Source organism: Elephantulus edwardii, unplaced genomic scaffold (genome assembly GCF_000299155.1).
Source record: "Elephantulus edwardii isolate Elephantulus edwardi_28Jun2011 unplaced genomic scaffold, EleEdw1.0 scaffold00538, whole genome shotgun sequence".
Lineage (NCBI taxonomy): Eukaryota > Metazoa > Chordata > Mammalia > Macroscelidea > Macroscelididae > Elephantulus > Elephantulus edwardii.
In genome coordinates this window covers 288,895-294,840 of record NW_006400288.1, presented here as the reverse complement: position 1 = coordinate 294,840, position 5,946 = coordinate 288,895, and the positions used below count along the sequence as shown (strand labels likewise).

At 38.5% G+C, this 5,946-nt stretch overlaps 2 non-coding genes across 2 annotated transcripts; both read left to right on the top strand.

Moving 5' to 3' along the window:
* Window positions 1-1,717: 1,717 nt before the first annotated feature.
* Window positions 1,718-1,799, top strand: TRNAS-AGA. The gene has a single exon. It is a non-coding gene; the product is annotated as a tRNA-Ser (tRNA).
* A 3,580-nt stretch (window positions 1,800-5,379) lies between these two features.
* TRNAS-AGA lies at window positions 5,380-5,461 on the top strand. Its single transcript has one exon. It is a non-coding gene; the product is annotated as a tRNA-Ser (tRNA).
* The last annotated feature ends 485 nt before the right edge of the window (window positions 5,462-5,946 follow it).

Here is a 5,946-nt window from a genome sequence, read left to right as displayed (position 1 = left end):
GCTCAAACTACATCTTGAGAAATGGTTAAAGAAACAGGCCGTATTGTGTTTTGCCCCACAGTTGTGCAGTATGCGTGCCTCAGCAGATAGGAACGAGGGCTGGTCTGTTAAAGTGTTGGCAGAAAACAAAATAAGTGTTCGTGAGTTTAGAGGTGCTGCCTGCTAGGAAAGGTGGAACGTCAGCGAAAGAAAGGAAGACCCTTAACGAGATGGATGGACACAATGTCTGCAGCAATGGGCTCAAGTATGTCAGAGATGATGAGGATGGCGCAGGATAGGACAGGGTTCAGATCTGTTGCTCTTAGGATCATTATGAGCATATCAGACTCGATAGCACATAATAACAATGTGTCTCCAACACTGGGACAGAGAGGTAAGATCAAGTCATCTCTCAAACTGTATGTACACTGGCCAAAATAGTTGAAAATGCTGACACTGAATATACAGTTAAGGAACAAAGAACATCTTGAAGTCTTACAACAGATTGCAGAGAAGATCTAACGTAGCTAGAAAAAAATTGTTTTTTCCCATAAACTATTGTGTATTCACAGTAGATTACAAAAAGGCATGGTTCTCACGGAACAGAAGCAAGCTGTGAGAGAGCAGGCTGATGAAAAAAACAGAATAATAATGCAAAAAGTAGAGATATGAGGTTAAAAACATAGCGAATATTTTAAATGGGTCAACATAAAGCCTTCAGAAGAACTGAGTGGAGACTGAAAAATTAAAGCATTGCATATGGGTTATTATTTTAAAGTTCTACCAAGATTCAAAAGAAAAAGCTGAAAAGAGTAAGAGAAAGTAATGATTGTGAAGGACAGAAAATGGAAACCCAAAATGTGAATACTTAAGAATCATCAAAACAAGACCAGATAAAATTTGCTTTTACTTAACATGCTGTATACTGCACGCAGTGCTATAAGTGGTTTACATAACAAGTTCTCTCATTCTCAAAGGAACTTAATAAAGTTAGTTACTTCTGCATTATTATTCTTAGTTTCTAAAAACTGAGACGCAGGTTAACTTGCCCAATAACAGTAATCAGTCCTGCTCCAGGCTTTAGAACAGCATCCCACTGGGCAGCCTTAGATGCTAGGATGAAAAGTAAGAAAAGAAAAAAGAAAGCATACAACATTGGTAAGTTTGTTGAAAATAAGTAAGTTTTTGCCTTGGCCCAGAAATCACACTAGGATTTTTTGCAAGGCAATCAAGTTTATTCGGTGTTGGTAGGAACTCATAAGCCATGTATAAAATTCGTTCTTAATCTGACTGGAGTGTAAATGCACACTGAGAGTTGCAAAGCACTGTGCAAACACCTTAGTTTGATGTTATGGGCCTAGGTCTTAGGGACATTGGAGCGAAAAGATGCAAGAAGGCTTTTCCTCATCATTTTACCCTGTTTTCCGTCTGGGACACAAACCACCGGAAATAATTCCCTGAAACTTAAGAACTTCAATACTGGAAAACTTCAGAAGTTGCACAACTCAGACCTACAACGAGGTGAGAGTACAGAGACCTTAAATTGTGAGGAAAGGCTGTTTGTTGCTGATGTAGGGAAAGAGTTAAACTCTTGGACTTTGCATTTCCAAAAAAAATCTCGCACTTCTATCTTACTCGCAGAGTGCATTCTTTTGTGCATGAAACATGGAAAAATCCTGCCTTATGATAGCAGATGAAATGTCCTTTTATAGACTTGAAAGGTACTTACGTCATCTGTGTAGTCGTGGCCGAGTGGTTAAGGCGATGGACTAGAAATCCATTGGGGTCTCCCCGCGCAGGTTCGAGTCCTGCCGACTACGGGTATTTTTCTTTTCCTTGAAGATTATAAACATCGTTTGCTCTTTCTGGTTAACATTAATTTGAAGCTGTTGGCTCGTGAAGTTTACATTGATTCTCATGCCCACGTGCGAAGTACAGGTATGAGAAAGTAATTTTATTTTTATAAAAAAAACCCCAACACAATACCAAACAATCCAGAACTCGAACCAATTTTGCGTTCTTCTCTTTAGCAGAGTACAGGTATCTGTCTTGTTTGTCTTTCCTATATTCAAAACCTGGCGGTGGAGTAAATGGGAGAATTCTTTTCAGATTTCATTCTTTGTCCAAGACTAAGAACTCAAGAGTTACAAATGCTGTTATATAGGAATCAGTGCAACACAAAGAAAGATAGCGAGAACTTTTTTTTTTTTTAATGGTTCTCAAAAAACCATCCTCTCCAGTCGTTCCACCACGCTGTCCTGTTCTGGGGATAACAGATGGGTTACAGTGTACTCAGGGCCGATACGGTCACTCATTCACACCCGAATGACACCGTTCTGTGAGAAATATAGGAAACCTACCTAAAGAATGACAAACCAGAGAGCAACAGTGAATAACTTAAGGAGTATTTTCTGAGGGATCTGGAGCGGTTATTTCCTCGTTAGTGTAGTGGGGAGTATCCCCGCCTGTCACGCGGGAGACCGGCGTTCGATTTCCCGACAGGGAGGACATAACTTTGGGGTTTTTGTGCTTGCTAACGTGCAAACGAGCTATGTTTAGTCTATATCATTCTCTCATTTTTGCACCCAAAGATTACATTCCTTATTCTTTTTTCTTTCCTTTTTTATTATGATTTTAACAAAAGTTGGATTTTCATTCATTCATTGTAGCACATTTTCCTCCCTACACCTCTCGCACCAGTTCATTAAAAAAAAAAAAAAAATCATTGTTGCATAATTTCTTCCCACCCACACGCTTCCCCAGTCCATTTTGCGATGCACCTCTTATTCTGGGCTGTTGCCATTCTGATAATGCTTAATTATACATTCCTTTTAAACAGTTCTTTCCTTCATTTGTTCCAATGTAGTACTCATTATTTATCCTCTTTTCTCAGTTTGCCTCCAAAGCCCATGTCAGTTCTGTTTTATAGCAGTGGTGTTACGTAGTATTTGTCATTTTGTGACTGAGATATTTCAATCAGCATAACGTCCTCTAGGGCCACCCATGTTGTGTAATATTTTATGAGTGCCTTGATTTTCAGTGCTGCATAGTATTCCATAGTGTGAATATACCATCGTTTTCCTATCCATTTATTTGTTGGTGGATACATTCCTTATTCTTTAATACCTTTTATTCAAAGTAGAAAACTAAACGTTATGAGAAATGACTGGTAGAAATTTGGAGAATCAGTGTACAAGGAACAAAACACCAACTCTAAAATGCAAAACATGGCAAATACCATCTTAGCTAAGTAGTTAAAATTAATATCATCAGTAGTGGAACAAATAAATGTTATGCACTTCTTGATGTACTGAGAAGGCCACAGCGTTATTTTTGTGAAACTTCTGACCAAAATGTCTAACCTGAATCTAATCAGAAGAAACAGCAGGCAAATCCACATTGAAGGATAATCTACAAAATAACCAGCCTGACTTTTCAAAATCACAATGTTATGAAACATTAAAAAAAAGGCTAATAAAAAGTTCTACATTAAAAAGAAGGCCATAGAGATATGGCAACTGATACCGTATCAACTGACATACAAAATATCCTAGAACAACATCATCAGAGTCTGTTTAAATAAAAGCAAATGAGGGTTATTGAGGGACATGATGGTTTGAACCAGAGAAACATCTGTTGTCACAGAGTGAAAATGGCTGCTCCGCCAGATAACAAAAAAAAGACACGCTTTTTATTGCTAGAGCAGAAATAAAAGGTTACAAAATCCACAAATAGCTTAACGACTTAAAGAACTAGAAGGGAGATTTTTACTATTTTGATTATATAATTGGTCAAAGGTACATGCCATTTTATTTATTACAGGGTAGTCCCAGGATCGCAACAAGACCCAGTTTAATATATATATATATATATACTAATTTAAGTGCTTCCTCAGCCACATTCCTTTCTGAGAGTGGTAAAAGTTCATCAATAACGCTGTTATCTTAGGACGCTTTACCATAAAAATCTCACATCAGTTTGAATATAATGTAAAAGAATCTCTGAGAAAAGATTAGATACTCTTCACCTATCAGACACCAGAGAAAAAGGATGTTGTCCTTGAGGTGTATGATTATATGGCCAGGTCAGCCATCAGGGTTAAAGAAAGTACATTTGGAAAGAAAAAAAAAAATTTAAAACTCTAACTGTGGATTTTAGACTCATATGGGGATGCAGACCAGATAGTCAAGCTAATACAATGTGAAATTTAGAGACAACTTAACTAGATGAGGGTAGGAGTAAGAATTTTCCTTGTATGTTATAGGCTTGTTAGATACATATAGGCTCAACAAAATGAACATGATATGCCTGCTTATGCCAGCACCTGTATGAACATTTATACTTTACTTTTAACTTACATTCAAGCCATATTATAATTTGACATGACTTTTAAAAGATGTTTGTGTACCTGAAATTTCTTTTTATAGGAAGGGTAAAACAAATAATATACTGCTTCTTTAAATATGGACATTGGGCTCCTTTAACTAAAACTCTAATCAATACTGCCGTCAGAACAGGGACCTTCTCAGAGTCAATTTTTCTCTTCATAGAAAAGTAATCTAAAAACCTCCCTGGATCTTTCCACTTTGCTCACCCATCTTCACTTCATTCTTATGTTCTTTTCACAGATATCGGGGTAGACTTCTAGTTTTCAGTCTCTCAGCTCCACTAAAAGTAACAACTAAAACAACAAAACTCTCAAAGACAGGCAGACAAAAAACCGGTCTTGGGGAAGCATCGTAACTAAGAGACTATAGTGGAAATGTAAGGAGAAAAAGAAAAGCTACTGCTTGAAATTTAGAAGAAAATAATCCGTTGCAGAGAAAAAAACCCAAAAATCAGAGAATGAACCTTCTTTTGGCAGTCCATGGGACATTCAGTACTCTTCTCCAGCACATGTCCGTCCAGCTTTCAGATGCGTAGGAAGTGGTTGAACAAACCATGGTTTGAATCAGGGGCACCTTAATCTTTAAACTGATATAATTGCTCCTTAGCACTTTGGAGAAGTATTTGATGGCAGGTTTTCCCTGGGCAATAGATGTCAGTCATTCGTAAAAGCAGAAGCTCTTATATGAAGGGGGAAAGATGGGAAATTGAGTTGAACGTGCCTCTGGGACGCACTAGGTTTGGTGTCACTTGCAGAGCGTTCGGGGGACCATAGAGGGCGCTCTTTGGCTTTAGATGAAGGTCGGCTGGAAAAGTTGATGCTTTTCAGTGAGGGCTTCCTTCATTCAGGTACTTTAGACTCTCTGGAACATCCAAAAAGGTTGACTTCTTCAGTACACTTGTCAACTCAGGATTTCCACCAAATTTACCGAGAACACATTTCTACACAGACCACTTCGATTCATGCCTTATGCCTCTACATTACCATATTAGAAAGCTATGGATCTTGTAGTTGTAGTTGTGGCCGAGTGGTTAAGGCGATGGACTAGAAATCCATTGGGGTCTCCCCTCGCAGTTTCGAATCCTGCCGACTACGGAGTGATTTTAGGTTGTTATGTGCCCGGTGACTCAGAGCAACCCTACATACAATAAATAACACTAAACCCTCCTCAATCCTGTGCCAATCTTATTGTCTCTGACACACCTACCCCCAGTCACTCAATCAATCCATCTCATTCAGGGTCTTCCTCTCCTGCGTTGTCCCTTCACCCTCCCAAGTATGACGTTCCTCGTCAAGCACTGGTCCCTCTTTGCTTTTAGGTAGATTTACTTACTCTGCAGATCTAACCATCAGAAATTGGAAAATGCACTCCAACTTTACACCAACGAAGTTATGTTGCTCTTACTCTCAACCAAAAAGCTCCAGTGTTACCCAGGAAAAGAGGACTTAAAAAGAAAAAAAAAAAAATCTTCATTAAACCCTAGAAAGTAAGCTTTTCCCTAAGCTAAGAACAAATATTAATAATGTCACCTTGTTTCCAGCCTACCAAAATTCCGCAGCGGATTGTGGAATCGCGTCGT